The sequence below is a fragment of the Ixodes scapularis genome, unplaced genomic scaffold, assembly GCF_016920785.2.
Source record: "Ixodes scapularis isolate PalLabHiFi unplaced genomic scaffold, ASM1692078v2 PGA_scaffold2__306_contigs__length_199485367, whole genome shotgun sequence".
In the NCBI taxonomy this organism is placed as follows: Eukaryota; Metazoa; Arthropoda; class Arachnida; order Ixodida; family Ixodidae; genus Ixodes; species Ixodes scapularis.
The window spans coordinates 36,500,112-36,523,323 of NW_024609857.1; the positions used below are offsets into that span (position 1 = coordinate 36,500,112).

The window sequence follows — 23,212 nt, forward strand, 5'->3', positions numbered from 1 at the left end:
ACAGTTTAATTCAGTTGCCTTCATTTAGGGAAAAGTTCTAAAATATGATAAGTACACATTGCGAAAGCTTTACTTGTCGCCTTACTTCATCCCGTGATCTTACGTCTTTTATGTTTCGTCCCCATGCTTACGACTGAATATGTCAGATGCCACTGATGCGTCACTGGTATGACTAACAATAATGATCGTGATTCACCCCCGATCAAGCAACAACATCCTGCGCCAATAACTTTAGCTTTCGTGTCAAGCGCGCACGTCTAACGGCTTGATGGCACACCAAATTACCGGTGTTTAGTTCATACGCGTGTTTGGAAATCCCATGACACCTGGTGTCACCGCGTGGTTCTCAAGGCTTGCCGGTCTGGGGGCAAGGTGATTTTATCTAAAAGCTCACTGGCCAGGTTCAGGTCCTGTCTAATTCAGCGTGACTAACCACAAATGCAGTCGGGAACAGCAAAGGCGGGGAGAACCGTCCAAACAGTGAAACCGAAACCTGGTCACCTCAAGGATAGGTAGTCGCTGAAGGACGACTCATCAGGTCTTGAGGGAAATTGTCCCTGCTAAAGGATTTTGCTTCTAATCCTTTCTGAGTATTGCCTGAAGTTCAGCCAAACATGCGCGTAAAAAAAAAAACACGCACACTCACAAAAAAAACACAAACTGGTTATCTTAAACACGCCATCCACTAACGTATTTGGTGTCGTGTTTGCGTCCCTTGCTGAAATGGCATTCGAAATGAGGGAGCCAGAGCTTTCCCCTAATCTGAGTCAAATCGGCTTGTCGAAGCAAGCAACAACTATCGAGATAGTTTTTTTTTTTTTTTTTTTCTTGCGCCTTTGTTGCATCTTTTTGTGACAAAACTCTGGGAAGAAGGTGTTCTGCGAGCTTAGATTTGACAGTGACGCGTTGAAAGTATTCGGCCCTGAAGACGGCTTTAAAGCATCCAGCCAGGTCTTTATAAAACGTCACGCAAGGCCAGGGGAGACAAACACTTTCCGCAATGGAAGCGTGACAAAGGAAACCATTTACACCGTCCAAAGAAAACAACAACAAAAAATTGACTTGGTGGTACAGTAGCGACGCACTGAACGCACTAATGGAGTTGTCGACGGCCCCGTATCGAGTTCGCCAATTACGTCCAACTCGTCCTGATTTTAGCCCTCGCTCGCTGGGAGGCGATCTGAGACCGTTTTGCCGCCGACTCTCGTGACACGGATCGCTAGATACCGATTGCCGATAGCGTGAGCATGTAGCAGACGAGGCCGGACGCACGGCTGAACGCACGAAAGTAAACCATTGAACTTAATTACCCCTTAGGCTAATTGAAAACTTCCTGTTGTCCGCGGTCTGCTCCGCTTCTGTGGCCTTTAAAATGTCGCGTTGCGTCAACGTATGATACCCCCTCCCCCAACAAAATGGGCTGTCAGCACGGCATCGTTAACGAGTTAAACGCGTTCATTTATCGTCAGCCGCCGTAAACTCTGATAGTGCTGATCGCTCTTCGTGATACATCGACCCGTGGGAAGATAAATAGAACGATCATATTTTGCACGCTTTATCTACTGACCGCCTATTGAATCCGTAAACTGTCATTCATTGTGTGCTCTTTTTCTCCTCTTTGCAGGTAAGTTGAACGAGATGTGACCTGGTTCCTCGCGTGGTGGCGCTACGGTGACATGTGAGTTTGGGTGTTCATCCGCCAGCCTCTTGCTACGTTGACGAGTTTAATTTTTACAATTATTATTCAAATTCACGCAGCATTACGTGCGTATCAGCGCAGGTTACACAAATGCGTAGGATTTCTTATGATAAGAACATTGGGATATAAAAACGAAGCTAAAATTCTAGAGTAATGAATTTGTATATCTGTTTTAAGAAAGAGATTGAGAGTGTGATATCGGAAAGTAAATTAGCTCTTCTTTTCTACTTATCCTTTTCCTTATCTCTCAAAATAGGCGTGGCACTGGCGAATATACTTATAACGATAGTAAATGTATCTTCATATATGATGGATACAATACTATACATCATACGTCATTAGTTGGAAGCCTAGTACGCTTGCTCTCGCGCCTTTTTTTTTTTTCAATATGGAGTTTTTTGTGATTTATTTATTACGTGTCTTCATACTAAGAGTGAGCCAGGGAGCGCTTCCAACCGTTGGAGTCGAATTTATCTGCACCTTGGATTTCGCACAAGTCAGGCTGATATCCCGAACGTTGTGCAGAAAATGGGACACCATCGAGCAACACTTCCAGCGAGCCGTTTCAACTGTTCTAGTCAGCCAATTTGGTGCGACCAAGCGTGTCCAAATCTTTCAAAGCGACGTAGCCTGTGTTGAACCACCGACTAAAATGCGTCTTGGCCCGCGAGACCTTTTCTTTTTTTTCCTTTTTTTTAACTAACGGTGCTCAATAAAATAGAAGAAAAAAAGAAAAGAAGCATTAAACGCAAACAAGGGGAAAGTGATCAAGTTCTTCGGCAAGGACGACCGCCGCTTATTTTCTCTTACTCAAAAGCTGGCGGGCGAGTGCCAAAGGGCCCGAACCGTCTCTTCTTAGAAGGCGTCCGCAAATAATGGAGAAATTCCTGCGACGTCGCAGCAGCTCAAGGTCTTACCCCGCAGCAAACTAAAACGCGCTTACGCAAAAAAGGGGTAGAGTCGATTGGCAGAACTGTCATTAACTGCGCCCGCTGGTCAAGGCGGCGGAGATGTCCACGCCAAAGACGCGCGCCTCCTTTTACACCCCTTTCACCCCCTAAGCTGACAGTGCAGTGGAAGCCACGCGCTTCGCTGAACCAATCATACTGCTCTGTCTCCACATTATCACGTACAGCTGCGCAAAGAAGGTGGTCACGTAGCGAAAGAAGAGACCTACGATTGGTTCAACGAGCGCGTAGCTCCGGACGCACTGTCAGCTTGGGGGTGAACGGTGCGTAGCAGGAGCGGCACAATTCGTGGGGCATGTCCACCACTGTCTATCCGCGGCACGCGGCTACCAATTTGAACGTCTCTCGCCACTTGTACAACCCTGGTTTTCTTTTTCCTCCGTGTCATCGGTGTTGATTTGTCGCTCGAGGATTTCTTCGAAGAGCAAGGAGCGTTGGAGGGCGGCTTTGCAGGGTGAGACGTTCGCCTTCGGCGTTAATCGCTCCGAGACGAAGAAAAGATGCGAAATATTTCCAACCCTGTCTTTGCTTACCGGAGAAGTATATACGAAGACCGCTAAGGTTTCGTTCGGTTCGCCGGGCATTGTTGCACAGCGTACACACCCTCGCGCTTATTGATGACCGTCGTCGTACCGGCGCATGCCTCCAAGTCGGAATGCAATTTTAAAGGGAATGCAATCTAAAATGTCGTCATAAACGTTCTAAGAAGTGTTCTGCAGCCTAGACATGTTCAGCGTGCAGAAGCGTTCAAGGAGCGGTGAAGCGATGTTATGCGCGTTTGCCGATGTCACCTGGCCAGACAGACACCAATACTTGCCTTGCACTGACGTCACGTCATCCATTTCGCACCACCAAGGAAGAGAGAGAGAGGGAGGAAAGCTGCTTTTGTACCAACTTTGAGTGACGGAATCATCTTCCATGTTCTCTAGAGGGAGAATAGCGACGTCTGGCCACGATTCGGACGCACAAAAGAGAGTCCCGGTGAGAGGGGAGTTCCTCCTTTCTCTCTTCCCTGGTGGTGGCTAAAGTCACTCGATCTGGGAAAGTAGCGCCATTGCCTTTCAACCTGCTAGCGAGACACAAACAAATACCAACATACAGACGACGAAACCTCTCAAGGTGATTGGCTCATCGGTGTTGGTTGCCATGCTGATCGCCATTCTGGACCCTTTCAAAGCTTCGAAAGGGTCGTTAAAACCAGTTGCACCAAGATGGCTATGGAGCATAATTGTATTGAAAGCGTTCCTCATCTAATATGAGCGCCTTTGGCACTGTGCTTAAAATAAACTTATCACTCATGCTTATTTCCCCAGATTTCTTACAATTATGTTGTTCTTCTTGCGTGTGTTAAGACAGTAAAATTATTTTTCAATGCCCCCGAGCACTGACGCCGCGTGTGACGCCGCACATCTTCGTACCGCCATCACACGCAACGTCAGTGCTTGGAGGCATTGAAAAATAATTTTACTGTCTGCAAAGACGCAAGAAGAGCAACATAATTGTAAGAGATCTGGGGAAATAAGCAAGCAGAAGCGATACGTTTATTGCATGCACAGCGCCAAAGACGCTCATATTCGCACCCCGCGTTGTACTCGACGTTGAGGATTGAGCTCATTTCTGCTCAACTGCATTAATCCACGTCCCCCCCCCCCCCCCCCCCCTCTCCTTCCTTTTCACTTTAGCGTTTCAAATATATTTTCTTCGGGAAATTCTTTTTTTTTTTTTTTTTTCTGACACTCTTCTTGAAGATAAGCTAAGAAAACGAAAAGTTTAAACGGCCATGACGTGGTCGCAAGTAACATCCCTCTGTGCACGCAAGGCGGGGGTGCTTCGACAATGGGCGCAGTCTGTCCCGTCGCCAAGCTGGGTTCTCTTTCACTTTCTTCCTGCCTCCCGGCGGAATTCGTCGTGTCTGGTTTCGACCTTCGCATTCCCGTGAAGGGCGGGCTTTGGTGATTGACTCATCTCCTCGCATGAGCTTAAATGTGACGTCATCTTTTTTTCGAACTCAGTTCGTGTCGTAGGAGTGGGGGAGTGCCCACTTTGCTGTTCCAACTTCTAACATCTTCGAGTCATACAGATGCGACTACGTGTTTGTTTGTTTCATCTCGACTGCTCTCTTGCCCGTGTATGCATGAGCACTTGTCAATATCGGCCATCCTCGAGACGTCCACTGGAAAGGGTAAAATTCTCGAAGCTTCGGCTATCTTTGACACCTTAAAGACACGCATAAATATCAAAGCGGCATGCTGTATAGTATAAAAGGAGGAGACCTGTCCTAGAGAGCAGAAAGCGGAGTCAAAGTTGGTTCAGACAGCACCGTTACAAAGCTTACGCACGTTTACGTAGAGATACGACCGCAAGCCACCGGCACATCCTTGCTTCGTATTCCGCTCACCAAGATACTCCTTTAACTGGTTGCACTGAGGGTTCGTACGAAGCACTGAGGGTGGTTCTTATTTGAGCCTATTCTCGTTTCGACCTTCTCAAAAGGACCATTCTCAAAGCGTTCTTCTCGATTGGGGCCGCCGTATTTTGTCCGTTTTCGTCACATCCTTCACGTTTCATCCTGTAAGAAAAAAATCAAACGGGGGCACTTCGAAGTGTTTGTGTTATGGCTTGGTCACCACATATCCCCAAGAAGCTTCTTCAAGTCTCGTCCCCGCCTCTTCCCCCCTACTCCTACACGCGCGCGCTCACATCCCCGCGGTTTGGCTAATGGTTCCCGGAATACGTCCACTCTGCTCTTGTAAGGTGCAGCAGCGAAGGTCTGAACCCCTCTCGTTGGGTTGTCCGGATGTGATCGCAGGCTCTGTTCAATAAAACACCGAACTGCTCCTTTGTGTCAAAGCGCGGCTTCGTACGTCCCCCGCTTGCCGGGCCGCGTTCGTAGTGCGAACGGGACCAAATACGAACAGAACCAAATGAGAAGAGGCCCAAGTGCGAAGAAACCGGTTCGGATGTAGCGTCTGCGGGGGTTGCTATGGTTACCGCCGCGCGACGTGCGTCTTCGTAGCTCATGGGTTTGGAGCAGACTTGCACACGTTACTGAAAAAAGTAACCGATTACAATTACAATTACTTTGCTGTAAAATGTAACCAATTACAATTACAGCCTAAAAAATTAATCGAAAAATTACTCTAAAGTAATCGATTACTTCCCACGTTACTTTTCATTCAACTTTTTTTTTACGGTAGCATTGGGGTCTCGCGCTCAGTTCTTCCGAAAGAAAAAGAAAAGAAAAAAACCTTCACCGTTTTTTCTTTGAGCTGAGTGAGTGAAGCCAACACACCCAATCCCTCTCGAAAAAAAAAAAAAATTGTTTAAATACTTTACGCACAAGGGGCTGGATAAAGTCATTCTTTATAATCTTACGGTGTGCAAAAAAAAAAAATATTCTTAGGAAACGAAGCCTAGTGAAGTAGCTTACTAATCTTCGAGGTCACGTGCTTAATGGTTTCGGGGGAAACAATTGACCGGTGCCCAGAGCTAAGTGACTCCAGCAGACCTAACCACTCCCCCCCAAACCAACAAAAGAAAAAGAGAAAAATCGTAATGGGTAATTTTGTAATCGATTACAGCAAAAAAATAATACAATTAAAAGGATCGTTACTTATTAAAGAAAGTGATTGGCGCGTAACAAAATTACGGTAAAATGTAATTGATTACAAGTAATCCAGTACTTGTGACGCGTTACGTACAAGTCTGGTTTGGAGCATAGGAAACGCTGCTGTATGAACCAGCATTTAGCCTCCCCATATAACCCGCAGTTGTCACACTCGCAGCACCAACCGAGGAAACGCGTGCGATAGTGAAAAGAAGTGGTTACATACGTACGCAGATGATGTGGTTGTATAGGGACATTTTTTTTTCGAACTATGGCACGGTGTGTGAGGAAAGATTTGTGCTTGTATTCCTTTACCTTTTATTTGTATTTCTATACACTTGTGAGTATTTTGAAACTATATGTTTCATTTAAAACCACAGTTCGGGTGCCATAATTAGAAACCTTCCTTTGTAGTAATATATATATATGCCTCTCGTGTTGTGGTTGTTGTTTGTTCTTGTTACCGTGCTTTGGCAAATTTAAGGTCCCAAACTTTCTTTCTTATTGTTTCTTACTCAAGTCGGAAACGATCTGAGTGTGGCATCGTACCGATCCAGAGTTTATTCAGGATCCGAGCAAGAGCAGTTGAAGACGATTTGAGGCGCAGATGATGTTTTATTGAGCTTCCATTAGACACGACTCGACATGTATTGTCATCACACTCGTAAAATGTTCCCGTTCGAATTTGACCCTCTCTATGGTGGATACATCGTATAGTCTCTATACAATAAGGCGACCATTGAGCAACTCTCCTCGGCAAGAGGTGGGTCAAGGAAGCTCGAAGTGGCGAAGCCGTATAAGCAGAAAAAAAATCATCCTGACACCTGGCCAGAGCGCCAGTGTTTTAGAATGTTTACTTGATATTGTTTTCCTCTCAGTTGCTGTATGTGTGGGATCAGGGCTTTAACAGGGTCATCCACTTTATTAAGGGGTCCATTTTCGCCACTGAGTTGAAATCACGCGCCTTCATTTCCATTGGCCAGCCTGCCACGGGACACGTTAAGGCTTGGGCACTCGGAGACGGTGCGATGCGCTCCTCGCAGCTCAGCCTCGTGGGTGTGCGACACGGAAAAAGCGTTTGGCACATGCGGAGAACGAGCGACGTACATCGCTCGATGGATCACCCAGTGGACCTACGCGCTCTTCCCGCGGGCCGAGCCATGATGCGCGCTCGCCTTCACGTTTGTAATCGTACGCACGTTCTTCACGTACCGCCTTCCTCGACTTGATGTCGCACTCGGCGAGAAGACGCGAGCATGTAATGTTGGCTTCGGCGTCTGCAAGGCGCGACCATAAAGGCGGTGGTATATGGTTATAACGTTTGATCACGCATCACGAGCCATGTTCGAACGCTAGCGTCTGTCAGCATCTGTTCAAGCGCCTAAACGAAAAAAAAAAAAAAAAATAAAATCACCAAAACCAAGAATGCATTCCTTTCAGTTGCTTTGTTTATGTTTTCTTTCCTGGCGCCTCCCAGCAACGTGTGGGAGCGTAAGAACGTGCAATGACAACGCGACATAAAGTTATTCGATTTGGCTCGCGAGGGGCGCTGCTCGAAACTTGACATCTACAGGGCTGTGAGCCAGCGCTAGCGTTGAGAAGCATACAGTACCTTTAAGATAAATAATTAAATATAGGCGCTTTTCAGCAGCTGTGCGTGGGCGCCAATATACCTGACCTTCCATCTTTTTTATTTCCTTTTATTCCGCTCGCTTTAAGTTTATCACTGTGGTCGCGCGACAGATTCTTGACCTTTTAGACATCCCAGTGTTCTTCTCTTCTACGCGGGGATCGCGCGAATTCCCTATTACTATAATGTCAGTGCTGGGCTACTTGGTGAGACAACAGAAGGTCATTTACAGTGTCTGAATTCTGGTGCGCGAGAAAAGGGTCTACATGTTCACCTCCCCGCGCAGAGATGCCATATATGGCCATATTAGGAATTGGGCAAATAACTTATAAGGATATATATATGACCTTACTCGCCCAGTTCTAACTCGCCGGCCGCGCTTATAGGGCCGGCGTATGCGTGCCGCCCCAATATAGGGCCGACCAGCTCGATATACGCCGGCATCCTGATCGCCACTGTTCCTTAATACGATTGAAGTGGCGTCAACGGGAGACTTGCTTTTCACTTCCTAAATGCGTGCCAATCAAAGACGTTTTCTTTTCTTTTTTAGCTTTTCGTCTTACGTTGGGAGTGTCTCTGGCTCTCTGTCTGTTTGTCCGACGTGACACATTTTTGTTTCTTTTCGGGGCCGACTCCCTTTGTGTTCCGAGGGCGTTTTCGAATTCGCGCGCCTCTCGTACTTGCCGCCGCGGCTGTTTGGTCGTGTCCCGGGAACCGCGTGATCGAGCTGCCTGTCCCACATTCGGGAACCGACATAATCCGCGGGTAATGGGGCTTCCACAAGAAACTTCTCGTAGGGCATGCACCTCTCGGCTACTCGATGGGATTCGGTCGACACCTCTTCATTTCTTCTTTTTATTACTCGTCTCCTGCGTGGACATGCGGTCGTCTCTCAGAAAGGGTCTTGATATGCGAATGGCACGCCCCATTCAAGCTGCTTGCGCTGATTTCCACGGAAAAAACAAACGGCAAAAAGCAGTCTAGGTTGCGTATGACATGTGAGTTCTCATCCTTTTATCACCTCTCGTTCCCAAGCTTTTTGTCGTTTTCTGCTTTCTTTTTGCGTTTCTCATCTATTCGGGATAGTACAGTACAAGCTTCTAAACCCAAATCAAAATAGCTTTTTTTATTTGCTTGAGGCAGCAGTTGGCAAATACATTTAGTAATTAACGTACACAACGGCGCACTCTGGAGCATGTTTCTATACTAGACCGGTTTATCATGATGCTTTCGATTTCTAACATGACCACGGGTCGAACAATAGTCATCAACTTGCGAAACAGCATAGTGTGGCTTCTATCTTTATGAATAAGGTATTCTTGGCTCCAGAGGAGGCGACGCTATTCAACAGAAAAGTTGCGAAGGAGAGAAGTGGGGAGCTACAGCCTATCCCAGTGTGCGGGCAAACCTGGCTCGACCTGGCGACCGAAATGTCAAATAGAAAAAGGGAGATGAAATCCACACGGACGGAGTTGCGAATAGCTTCGCATATCCGGCGGGCCAGGGTGCTTGGCGCTTCGGACACGTTGTGCCAATCATAAAAATCATCCCGGGGCCTGGTACTGTTCTTTACTGTATACGTACGGGACTGCGATCACGTTTTTAAGAGTTTTGTGCACGTGCGGAAGGTATTTCTAGCACCATCCGCATCATCAATTGTATCACCATTGTTATCATGACCATTTCATCGTGCTGCGTCATTACTGCGCCCTTTTCTCTCCTTTATCCCCAGCACAAGGCAGCCGGCTAGGACAAACGTGGAAGCTAACCCCCTTTTATTTCCTTCATCGACCTCAATCAATCAATCCTCATATTCTCTCTCAACAACTCCCACAACAGAACCTTCATTCGTGTGTCTAGCCTTTGCGAACTACTTCCCTGCCGTTTTATACGTATACCTCGGCGATTCTTTAGAGTTTGTTGCAGGCCCACGCTGTAGCGTTTTTTGTTTTTTTTTTCTTCTGCGTTACAAAGAATACCACCGACCAAGATAGGCGGAAGCAGAAGGATCGAAGTGCGCCAAAAGTTTCGAGGAAGCAGCAGCCGCAGTGCTCTGCCTTCCTGACGCCCTTCGACCGTGCAGCCGACCGGGACTATCCGTCAATGTAGACTTCCTTCAGACGGGCTTTGAACTTGATTTTTTTTTTTCGCCGTACTCCGAGCGTATAAGGCGTTGTTCGGATGCGATTGGGGAGTAATTCCATCTGGCTACGAACTTGGCTTGAGACCACTCCCTCCTAATCTGCAGGACCACCTAACAACACGAACCGCAAGGCGGAGGAATAGTGGTTTTTGATACATCATCACATTTGATTGCTCGACGTCTGGTGCATTGACCGCAGCGGCAACGGTACGGCCGGCTCCGAAACCGCCTTTCAACATGCACACGAGTGAAAAAAAGGGCCCAGAAATGGAAACTCTCCACTTGTATAAAGCGCTCCGGCGCCCTCAAAATTCAGATGAATAGATTTTTTTTTTTCCTAAAACGCACAAAAAAAAAAGTGAAAAAAAAAAAGTGAACGAGAAGGAGAACAGTTTGAGGGCAGTCGACGAATGTTTTGGTCGCCGTCTCTCGAAGGCAGTCACCCTCCTTCCTTATCCTCTATTGAAGCTTGAGATCTAAAAAAGACCTTGAAGCCAAATTTACGACCGTCACCTAGCAGTCTCGGCGTCTCTTGTCGGCTGTACACGGATAAGCTGCTGCAAGCACGCGGATAGCTCCGCGCTAATTCGCCCTGTGTACAAGAGGACGACCCTGGAATCGCGTTTGCACTCTTTGAGACGTTCGTGTCGACGAGGCCCTCTCCGTTCATCTACCTCTTTTACTATCTATACATGTATATATATATATATAAAAAGGGTAGACTCCTAAACGCACCCTGCCTCAACCGTACTAGCTTCTCTAACAGCGTCTCTGATTGCTACTTCACTCGTTGCATCCTCGATTACGACTTTGATTGCATGTTACGGCTCGTGCGATCTAGTTTTGCATCTGTGTCCTGTCTGATTTATTACCTGCCTACTCATTTTACTTATCGGTTAATGCGACAGGTAGTTTACCTTTGCTCGAGGAGTGTGCCCCAGAGACGGATAATATCCACCGAGCTGCGAGTTCTCAACCCTATAGCCTCTCCAGTCTATTTTTCAAGTTTCTTTATTCCTCTTCATACAAGAAGAGAGGGAGGAGCAGTACAAACCTGCTGGACAGTGCCCTCTCCCTCAACAGCAACACCAGAAGAGGCACTCAAAACAAAACTGCTGTCAAGAGTACACAATCGGATTTCTGACGAAACTATAGTAAAGATAGTATGGGTTTGTTAGAACAGTTTTCAATCGTAATATTCCGCGCAAGTGTATTTAAATATATATTGTAACAGTTGGTTCATTTCACTCAGCCGCCCGTGTCAAAATGCGGGATTTAGACGATTTTTTTTGTATTACTTCTTACAGTATTTAAGTCAATATGAGATGGAAATAATAAATTCCAATTCAAACTTTGCTGCACATGTAGTAGGCTCAATTTATTACTTCAGCGTTCCGTACACAAGGTCCTTCCTTCATCCCCGTTTTTTTTGTTTTTTTTTTAAAGGTGATTTTCATCGACCATGTTTAGTATAGGACTTTTTTTTTCTTCGCAAAAACAAATTAAAAAGAAAAAATAAATCATGGATGAAGAAAGAATAAAACAATTAAAACAGGGACAACACAACCACATCTTTCAACTAGCAACAGACGAGTAAACTTTCAAACAGCGAGCAGCCGACTATACCCAGTAGGAGTAGGGGAGAGAAGGGGGAGAGAAGGAAAGAAAAGAAACGCAAAGTGCAAGTCAGGGTGGAAGGGTTATCTCGGATTTTAAAAATTCAACCTCAGTTTTCGTCAGCAGGAGGGAAGGGTTGGACACGTTGTTTTTTGCTGGGGTCATCGCGAATGATTCAATGATTTCCCTGCCGAATCTGCTGTCATGCCCCCCCAGGATTTTTGTGTCATCAAAGAGGGGATGACAACGCAGACACAAACGGGCATGTATGACTATGGGATGATAAGAATCTGGAGAGGCCTTAGAAACTTCGTTGTGATGTTCGCGGAGTCTGTGATTGGTGCATCTGCCGGTCTGTCCTATGTATTGATGGCCGCAGCTCAAGGGGATGAAGTAAACTTTCTTCTCTTTGCATGGAATGAATTTCTTTTCGTGTTTGACGGTGCAGCCAATCGCAATACGGTTGTTGCTCACTTGTTGACATAGTTGTTTAAGACGCATGCGGCACGAGAAGACAACATTCGTGTCGAACTTTGAGGCAATGGATTTTATCCGGTGGGCTGAATTGTGTACGTAAGGAATGACGGCGAATCGGGCTTTCTTTTTTGTGGCTGGTGAGTGGCGATCAGGCCCGCGAATCATCCTTTCCATTACAGATCGGAGAAGGTCGACGGGAAACCCTGCCCTGCCGAGCCTCATGTGCTGCAATTTGAAGCTAACGCGAAGTGCAAGCCACCCTGACTTGCACTTCGCGTTTCTTTTCTTTCCTTCTCTACCCCTTCTCTCCCCTACTCCTACTGGGTATAGTCGGCTGCTCGCTGTTTGAAAGTTTACTCGTCTGTTGCTAGTTCAAAGATGTGGTTGTGTTGTCCCTGTTTTAATTGTTTTATTCTTTCTTCATCCATGACTTAAAACCAACACGCTCTCCTCCCAAGCATACCTACTTTTCTGAGCCATGTATCGTCCCAGTCCCAACTGCGAGCCACCGATCTTCAACCCGGCTTCCTTCTTCGAGGCTGCTTGCTTCATCTCAAGAATGAATTTGCTCCGTCTAAGGCTCCGCTCGCTCGGTTTGCACGTACGCAAGAGCCTCCCTCATCCTGGAGTGGCCTCCGTCCTTGGATTCCACTGTAACACCTGGGCCTCCATCTACCGCATCATGCAGATATCATGGCCGACGCAGGTCGCACAACGGCAGATCTTTGAGAAACCTTTATTATTACTGATCGTGAAAATGTTGCCTATCGATAACTAATCTACTGAAAATGCATATCCAAGTAATGATAGGTATAAGCTTTCGCACAGAATGAATCGATTTTGCATCAGATTTGGGACCTGAGTTTTTGTTGACGCACACGAAAAATCCACGGAACCCTAGCCATAAACAGCTTGGCTGTAAAAATATATATCCTGGGTCGAGCACGCAGTTGGAGTTATTCATGGTGAAATTTTGTTGTGGAAATCTGCGGATAGCGAAACCAAACGCCCGATGCCCTCGTTTGACGGCGGAGGGTGGCTTGTTTTTCCAATGATACCACGCAGCAAAGCAAAGCAACTTGTCGCGGCCGATAAGGTGGCTGGTCGCTTTAGTTCGCCATCCACGGAGCACCGACTGCAATCAGCTTCGCTGCACTCTGACGCGAAATAGTGACGCCAATTTTATTCATTAACACGTGACTTTCCGGCGTTAATAGAGGGTTGTCCTTCCGACGGGCATCGCGTGTTTAGTTGCGGTATCGACAGATTTCCAGAACAAAATTTGACAGTGAATCCCTCCAACTGCGTGATCAATCCGAAATATAAAAAAAAAAAAAACTAGGCTGACTTTTAACATTGACTGCTTCCATTTCTTCACTGTAAACATATGCCCTAAAACGTATAATTAAAAAGTAATTTGTGGATTTTTTTTTTTGTTTTTTGTCATCTTTTCGTTGCGCTTTTTCTTAAACATAATGTCCGCCTGCCCGTATAACTCACTTGCACTGACCGCTATTGTGTAGCCCTCACGAAATTAAGAAAAAGAAAAGAACCTGTATGAAGGGTGAATAGGGAATGAACAAGTAGACGACGATATGCGATATTGACACATTAAAAATAATGTACCTTACACACGACTCCAAGCGAACGTTTATTATATTTTTTATGTATAGACAGCGATACTGTAAGTGTTTTTTCTTTCTTTATCTATTGGCTATATTTACGAAAAGGATGTCATCGACCGTGTATATTTCAGTTAAAAAAAAAAAGACCATGGATGTTGGCCAAGCAGTGCACTGAGAAAAGTAAAGAAATAGCGCAAAACCAACTAGCTCAGCTGAAAGCCGTCAGGGAGATTATAAGTGGACCTGAAATACTTGGAATTGGTGCAGCGACAGAGAATACAGTTGGACGTCATAGCAGCAGAATATATATGGTTGAAGAAAAAAAAAAGAAAGAAAAAAATAAATCCGGGCAATTGATCCGTACAAAATGCACCGAACATTTTTTGATCCGCATGACTAGTGGAGAGAGTCGATGATGTATAATCATAAGACGAAAATCGCGACGTTTCGATGACCAAGTTTCGTAGCCAATAATTCCACGATCTCGGGCTTTGGAACTGTTTCTTTTTTTCTTCTAGTTACTTATTTGTTTTGAGACCGTGGTGCTTGGAAGCAGGCTTTTTCGGTCACGAGGGCAGGAATGAGTGCAAAGTTTCTGATTTCGTTTTGGCGCCTGAAAAAGAAAACGAAAAAACTGGTGGCTCTAGTTTTTTTCCTCTCTCTCTCTCTCTCTCTTTTGGTGTCACTGTTTGTATATCTCGCTTTTTTGTTTATGATACTGTTTCCCACCAGTATACCTTTAGCTGCTGTTAAAAAAAAAAAAGTTACTGTTTTTGAATACAATGGTTTCGCTTGTCCAAGGATTTATTTTTCAAGTTTAAAGCAGAGTACCTTTTTAATTCTTGCTTTTTGTGCACACCGTACATACAAAAACATAACATTATCTTTGGGACATTATCAGAAATGCAGAAATATAATTTTACGCTGGAGACTACCACAGCAGCCAACAAAACATCTTTCGATTATTGTTTACTTTATTCGGTCCCCTGTAATACACAATGCAATATTTCTCAAGTTCTTTCTTTTATTATTATTAGTAACTATTTCGCAATAGTGCCACCCTGTTAAGGGCTAAAGCACGAAACACATGTACGACGAAACCGTCCGATCCGACGTCCGACCGCGCAATACGACGGTCGGATGCGAGGGTTTTCAACGCTCTCCGATGCTACGAAAACCCTCTCCCCTCAAGGTCATTCCGGCAGTCCGCACGTCGGATCGGACGGTTTCGTCGTACATGTGTTTCGCGCTTAAAGCAGGAGCGGATAATACAAAACAAGAAATGTACACTGCGTTCTCTGCACGTCGCACACAGACACAATAAAAAAGCCGGTGTTACAAATCCGCTTACAGAGGCGTGCCAAAAACACAAAAGCATGTTTTTTTTTTTTTTTTTATTGAAACAACACACGTAGATTTATTTTGAAATCATAAATCGACTCGAGAGCAACAACATCACCTGCAGGTTTGTTGCAAAAATCTACAGCCTGCACAAAAAATGATTGTTTAAATATATTTATACGGGCGTGCATGGGTTCGAGCACTTTCGGGTGATGTAAGCGCTCTGAACGGTGGCTTTTGGGTGCCACATATTTAGAGCTGTCGACTCTTAGAAAATAATTATAAATCTAAAAAAAAAAAAAAAAAAATTTTTTTCAGGCGTTGGCATATTTACCTTTTTTTTTTTCAAGGGCTGCATATCTGCCTGCTTTTTTTAGCTCCGTTACAGACATCGTAGTTTTGAAATGAGAAAATATTTTACGCACCGCAAGTGATTAAAGTTTGTCAAGCTCATTAGAAAGTGTGGCCTGCCAGGGATCCCACGCCTGGGAAGCATAGTCCAGTGTTAGCCTTACAAGAGCTTTGTAGGCAACAAGCTTAACCGAGGGAGCTGGCTTACACAGTTTCCTTCGTAAATACCGCAGTTTTTCAGTTGCCTTCTTTGTTACATAAACCACGTGTTTGTTCCATTTCCAGATCGCTAGTGATAATCACACCCAAGTATTTATAGCTGTCAACTTTAGTAAGCCTGACAGAGTCAAGCTCGTAGTCAAAGTATAATATATTTTTCTTATTCGTCAAGTGCATGTATTGCGTTTTCTGGGTGTTTATTACCATATTCTTATTACTACATCATGACCAGATGCGATATAAACTATCATTTTCTTCTATCTAATCGTTAACTGACGAAATCGGGAACATATAAAATACAATCATCGACAAACATTCTTACTCTCACGCGCCCGTTACCGCAGATAGGAAACAAACTGTTGACATATGTTAAGAAAAGCAAGGGACCCAACAAGGTACCCTGTGGAACCCCTGAGTACACTTTCAACAAAACTGAAAAGGGGCCATTTACATCGACGAACAGCCGGCGATTACTGAGATATGTGCTAATCCATCTTATGATCAATGAAGGAACACCTTAGTCAATTACAACATTAATTAGTTTACAGTGTGGTACTCGATCGAACGCTTTAGACAGATCTATAAAAATGGCATCCACTTGACGACGATTATTAACATATACCAAAAATCTCATGATAGCGTTCAAGTAGTTGGGTTGTTGACAGCCCTTTCCAAAAACCATGCTGATTGGAACTTAGGATGCCTTTGTCCTCCATAAAAGAAACCAGCTGCTTATTCACAACGTGCTCCAGTAGCTTACACGACGTACAGGTCAAAGAAATAGGACGATAATTATCAATTGAATAATTCTTCCCACCCTCTTTCACGGGCACAACTCCTGCTAATAACCAATCGTCCGGGAAAACAGAGTCTCGGAGGGAATTGAAAAATATAATTGTTGAGTATTTCGCAAACCATTTATCGTATCTTTTTTTATAAATTCATTTAGTGCAGTATCTGGTCCTGGAGATTTTCTAGTATTAATTGGTTACAATAAGGATATGATCCCTCGTTCTGATACAAAACCACTTACGTTAGACCCCTCATCGTTGGGAATACTGCTTAATTCAGTTGAATCTAGCGTAAACACAGACTGAAAATAGTGACTGAATTCAGACGTGCACAACGTTGTTACTAACGCGTAACTGACTTATGTTAGTTTGTGACGGAGTGGAGATAACGCCAGAACTTTTCAGGGGAGCATAAAATGAACTCTGGCATTGACTTTGTAAAATGAGTTTCCTTGGCTAGCTTAATCGATGTTTTTAACTTGCCACTCTGCACACAGATAGCAGGAGAATGACGCTTTCGAAGCCTCTTTAGTTTACGTTTTTTCTGCAAAACTTCTTTTGTACTCCATGGATTACGAGAGAAAGCAAAGCAGAATACCTTTTTTTTTTTTTATGTGCACACGTGCTTATAAAAAAACATAATATTATCTTTGGGACATTATCAGAAGTGCAGAAATATAATCTTATGCTGGAGACTACCACAGCGGCGAACAAAACATCGTTCGATTCTTGTTCACCTTATTCAGTCCCCTGTAATGTACAATGCAAAGAATATTTTTTTATATCTCGCTCTTGATGTGCCGTTAAACTAGTCCCCTATTCGTTGAAAATCGCACAGTCAATATGCGCACAATGTCGTCATATAATCACTCAAACTTTCAACGATACTCGGGCCCGGGCCCACCGACACCAACGCGTTCTGGCTGGCGTAGAGAGAGAAAGAAAGAAAAAGTCAACTTTCAGGGGTTCTCATTTAAAGACGGCAAACAAATTAGCCCAGAAAGAAAATAAAGCGAGAACAAAGGAGACTTGCTCCAAAGGCGGCGAAGGGACCGCGTCAGCCGAAGCGCGCCCTGGCGGCGAGCCTCTCAAGACTGCGTATAGTCTTTTAGGAATGTAGGTTAGGCTCTAGGGCGGAGGAGGAGGAGGAGGAGTCCATCTTCCCGAGAGCACAAAGATGAGGTTCTCCCAACGGGAGTGCTACCCCTCCTGGGAACCGATAAACAACCAAGTATCATGTATCAAGCTCGAGCGCCCGAAAGAAGAAACACGAGAAGTCCCCCTGCCGTCCGCTAAAACCGAAGTCAGATGCATACTAAAACGGGCGCCAAGAGTCCGCTAAAACCGATCAAATTGCCGAGGAGGATGGGGCAGGGAGAGGATGGCAACGTCCTTACCCGTAATAGGTGAGGAGAGTCAGAAGGGAAGGGAGATTAAAAGGAAAGAGCGTTCGGCCGCGGGCGCTGCCCCTGCCTGGTCTCGGGACTCGAGGAAAAGAAAGCTGGTTTTCAATTTTCGCCCCCAGGCGGGGCTAGTTGGCACTTTGATAGCGAGAGAAAGGAGGAGACGCGGAGGGAGGGAAGCGACGTGGAGAGGAGGTCGCACCCCGCGCAACAAGTCGTCCGAAACGCGGCTGGGCTTAGCGATTGTTGGCTCCGAGAGGCGGTGCGGTGCGGCACGTCGCGTTCGGCGGTCTCCCCTGTGCGTGTGGTTGGTTCTCTGCGTGCGCTCGCTCGCTCGTAGCTCGCGGCCGTGCGTGTTTGTGCTACTACTGCCGGCTGCTGGTGCGACGGCATGCCTTCGGTGACGGTGCGGCCAGAGGCGTCGTCTTCGTTGTGAAGCTGACCCCGTGTCTGGCGCGAAACTTCAGTTTTGGTCGTTTCAACCTCGCGGTTTTCGGTTCCCTCCCGCGGGGAACGGTGGAATACCACTCGCGTTCGCCGTTGCTGCTGCTGCCCACGAGTCAGACTGTCTGCGAAGAAACGACTGTCCAAACTGTGCTGTCGTGATGGTTGCGCTGTGAACCGACGAAACATAGTGGTTTTTGGTGTCAACTCTCCCGCCTTCTTTTTGAACGGTCACACGTCCGGATGCATCGCTTGTTGGAAACATGAAGGATCGGGAACACCGTTTGAGAGGTAAGGTACTTTTTGTGTCCCACGGTTCTTCTCGCGTAAGTCCACTGGTTGTTCGTGGATTTTGGTACATGTATATTTCCTTCAAGATGTAAGGTTGGAAGTCGTTTGCAGTTCCTGTTTTCAGTAAACACATCACAACGTTCTATACTTACTCGGAAACAAATGTAACTGAGAACTTGGAAATAGAAGACTGGTACGTGGAATCTGAACTGAGTAGGGTGGAGACATCAATGCAAGCATCCCGCACGTGAAGGCATAAAATGAGAGAATTAAAGCAATCGACATCTTTCTTTTGTCGTACATGGAAATATAAATAAAGAGCTAATTGAAACGCGGTTTAATTCTCGTAGAGTTTTATCACTAATATCCGAGCAGTTCGCCCTTATCTCTGCACTTGAACTTTTCCTTTAAACATTTCAGACACAGCGGTAATGAGATCTGCAGCTTCTCATTAATTATCAAAAGAAAACTGAATTCCTTAGGTCATCTCCTGCACGACACGAGAGACCACGAATAGGGAAGTTTGTGCACGTTAACCGTCATCGCTAAGGTTAGTGCTGCTTTCTATGCGCACACCCGGTTTGGGCGCCAAATATGGGGGACCCGCTTTTTCCCTCCGTTTTTCTATTGGTAAGCTCCAATGCCGAACCCTATGTAGTCGGCAAATAAAAGAACTGGTTTTACGTAAAAGTCTAAACAAAATGTGTTAAAAAAAGGGGGGGGGGATAAGCGAACAAAGGAATGAACAATCGATCCTGGTTTCCCTCTCCTCCTGTTCCCGTCCCAAGATGGGGGCTTTAAAAGTTCACGCGCGCACCCGCCTTTGACTCCCTTCGGCGGTGTTAACAATCGCGCTTGAAACTCGTTTGCTGCGGTTGCCGCATTCTGGGCAGCGATTTCTCGGACATTTATTCTCATTATCAGTTTTACCGGTCGTGGGGTGAGCGAGCCTCCTCATACAAGGCTACCTACTCCACACGTTCGCTTGCAGGCAGCGTTTCTTTTTCCCGGCAATCAAGAATATCGTTCATGCTTGTTTTTTTTTTCTTCTTTTTTTTTTTCAGTATATACGTGAGTCACAGAAGTCGAACTTGATGCTTGTGTTTGTAACGGGGCAAAAGTGAGTGCCTTCCTTTTTCCCACGAGTAATAATGAAAAGGGGACCTCCGGGTTTATTTTCTGAAAGTGAGGTACCTGGTTTTTTGCCGCCTTATCCTTTCTAAACTGAAAGTTCTTAAACAAAACGAAAAGAAAAAGAAACAGAAGGACGGGAAGACGGGGTTTGCGAGACATCAAGCAAGCTTGGCCGAGGCGATAAGCTATCCAGTATCTCCGCGCGTGCTTCGACGAGAACATCCGGCTCTAGTAAGGGCGCTCCCAGTTTAGCTTTAGAGATTCCAGGTCTCGCGTTGACTGGGACAGTGTCGCGATGCTTCTGGGGGCCCGGTTTTAGTAAATATTCGGCTTGGCGGGCAGCAGACGCCGTCCCTGAGGCCACTTCGCGTTCCAAAAAACGAAGGAAGAGAGCCTCCGGGAGTTCCTCGAGATTGGGGACGATCGACTTTGCTCTTGCTTGAGAACCGGACCGCCGATCGCCTCTCGGAAAGGTGGGAACAGGTTTGTGTTACGGAAATGAAAATTCGGAACACGGAGATCGGAGAAGACTCATCATTTCCTTTTCGTAGGTTCATTGTAACGAAACCTCTTTAGTCGGGTCGCGTTGACAGCACGGGTGCGACGTGGTTAACATGTCGGGGTGGGTAGACTTCCGTATTATCTGTCGACGATGCTCACTCACTTTAGCGGGGCTCGCCAGGTCGATTGCACTAAGGCAGGAGTCTTCAAACGTTTTGGTCAAAGGGCCGGATTAGGGATCTGTGACAGTTTTGAAGGCTGGAACATAAATAAGAGAATATAAATGATCCAATACTAAATAAATACACCTAAGTAAGCACTTAAGTACAGGAACTTAACCTAAAACAAATATAAAAAGAAGAACTTTAAGATGAGTGAATGCCTATACTTAATAGAGTTTTGCGAATATTCGAATATTAGTTTCGAATAAAAAATTCGGCAGAGGCACTTAAGACTGCTTACGTGTGGGAATGCGAAAGTATGATAGTCCCTTTGATAAAATGATTCCGTGTGTGTGCTTGCGTGTACGTTGGCCAAAGACCAGAAACTTCCGGACCATTTTGCTGCAGAACGATGAATTTTAGCTGCGACGTGACATGTGCAATGGCAGAACCGTGGAGTCGCCGAGGCGTCAGGGAAGCCTGCTCGTCTCGCCCCCCGGAGGCCCTGGTTCGATTCCTACCCAGACCGAAATGTACCAAATTTTCTTCTCAAAGCCATTCATTTACTTTGTTTACAGGACCTCCCTGACAAATTTCACGTTAATCCGAGTATTTTTGACGTGTCAGTACTCTTCGCGCCGTCGGCCATTTTTAGTTCCATCACTCGGTCACGCCACCAACGACGCCGGATTATGCGTAATGGGGCATATAATGCTTTCGCATTAATTTGCAATCCATATTCGCTTCGAGATGAACTCCGATATTCGTACTTTTCGAAATGTCGATCGCGGCGAATGATCCCCGCTGAGTGCGCTTCTCCCCGACGACGTGTGCACTGCGGGGAAGCAATACCCACGGGCCCCTCCGGTATTGGTTCTCCGCAGTGCAGAGTTGTTCGGTGAGAAGCGCACTCAACAGGGCTAACCAACTGCGATTATGCAAAAATATATGTTACGCAGCGATGTCTTGACAACCAGCATTCATAATTCGCGTTTTTTTTTTTTTTTTTTTTGTCAAAATTAAATTTTGGAAAACATTTTCATATAGCTAGCTGATTTATAGATCCCGTTGATAGCTGCAACAAATTTCCTGTTTGCATGCCACACACAGTTAATAAATATAGTTATCTAGTATATTAAATTTAGCTGAGCATACAAGCTGACAAGCTGAAGGTTAGAAACAACCTTCACAAGTAAAGCTGAGTTTTATTTTAACTCTGGTGCTCTTTAGTGAAAGGCTCGGAGAAACTATTGGATATTCGATTCAAAAATATTCTGTCAAAAGCACTATTCGCTTCGAACTCAAAATGCACTATTCGCACATGCCTAATACTTCATTTTCAATTCGCTACGTTGCTACTTATATCATTACAAAACATTTAAGGCCCAAAAAACTCACCTGGCAGATATCAAAGCGCTTAGAAATTTTGGTGTATTCACACAGGGCAGAAGACTATAATGAGAATCGTGGATCAGAGTTGACAATAGGCAATAGTTATGACTCAAAACACTTGCGAGAGATTGTAAAACAAAAAATAACATTGTTACACAGTCATAAAACAGTGGACTACGGTGATGATCACAATGCACAATAAATGACAAGGCGAGATAACCCCCGTTTTGATGCGCAATTTTCTCTCATTCTTCCTTATATCTTTGTTTGCGTGAAGCGTGAACTTCATTAAAGGGCTTTAGGTTGCGCTGCCCCAAGTCAGTAACCCAGATGGCGGAAGGTGACAGCGTTGGTGATACACGTCTCTACGTCAGCGGAATGTCCGAGTCGACCTGTCGGGCTTTGGTATGAAAGCAATGCTTGATTAACGGTGTTTTGTCTACGCTAACTGGTCTATCGCCAGCGGCGGAATCGTTCCAGCCTCGCACTCGAGCGCCGTTGCCATCGTGACAGAAGGCAAGCGCTGTCGACGACATCGCGGATAGGAAACGGATAGCAGAAGGGTCGGAAGAAGAGCCGAAGCGAAAGGGGCTCGACCGGCGTAATCGAGCTGCGCCGAACGGGCGACGGCGGCGCGTAACTCATGCCCAGATGCCTTCATTTTTATCTCAGAATGAACGAGGTTCGTTGACCAGGCTCAAACAAACGACGTGTCTTGCAGGCACGCCGCGGTGTTGGCGTACTCACACGTCTCCCCCTCCCGGCTCATTTTATTTTTGTCGAGCTCGTTATCGGTCGCTTAGGTTTTCCGTCCTTCCAGCGCAGCGGAACAGCCGACCAATCCTTTCCGTATTTTCTTTGCTTAGTGTAGCGTCGAACGTTTTCTATGTTGTTTCCTTCCGAGAAAGCAGCCGGAGAAAGTTGGCGAAGGAGGAGGAATTTGAAAGTGGTTTTCGGCGGCGTGCAAGCGATCGTGTCTGCCTAACGGATGACTCTCGCAGTCCGAACCTCCCGGGGAGCCGACAAGACGGTTTCCCCTCCGGTGGAAGCCCGGCCGTGCGCGCAGCGAGTCCTCCACTCGCGATTTGTCATTCCTGAGAAATGACCGACGTCCCAGGGCGTCGGCGACCCTCAGGTTGTCGAGTGACTCTCACTTTCTCCGCCTGTCCTTTGCCGTCCATGAAACCGACTTTCTCTTCCGTTTACCAACTAAAAAACGAAAGCGAAGAAAATATTCGAAGCCAGGGAACATTATACTGTCCCATCTGGACTTCCTTCTCTCATTTCAAAGGGGTGTCAACCCGACCGACGCGACTTTCGGGGAGACTTCTTGCCTTCGTGCCATGTCCGTCACTATACCGCCTATTCTTTCGTTCTCGGACCGAAAGTGACCCCCTAAAAGTAAACAACCCTAGCTG

At 45.8% G+C, this 23,212-nt stretch overlaps 1 protein-coding gene across 3 annotated transcripts in view; it reads left to right on the top strand.

Moving 5' to 3' along the window:
* The window catches only part of LOC8031543, a 431,410-nt gene that overhangs the window by 273,187 nt on the left and 135,011 nt on the right, over positions 1–23,212 (top strand). Inside the window, exon 1 of one of the 3 annotated variants that reach the window (XM_042291805.1) lies at positions 18,104–18,606. The exons of the other annotated variants lie outside the window; for them this stretch is intronic. The gene's annotated coding sequence lies outside the window, so the exon portion shown is untranslated. Of the gene's footprint in view, positions 1–18,103; positions 18,607–23,212 lie in introns of those variants that run through there. 3 annotated transcript variants of the gene reach the window in all.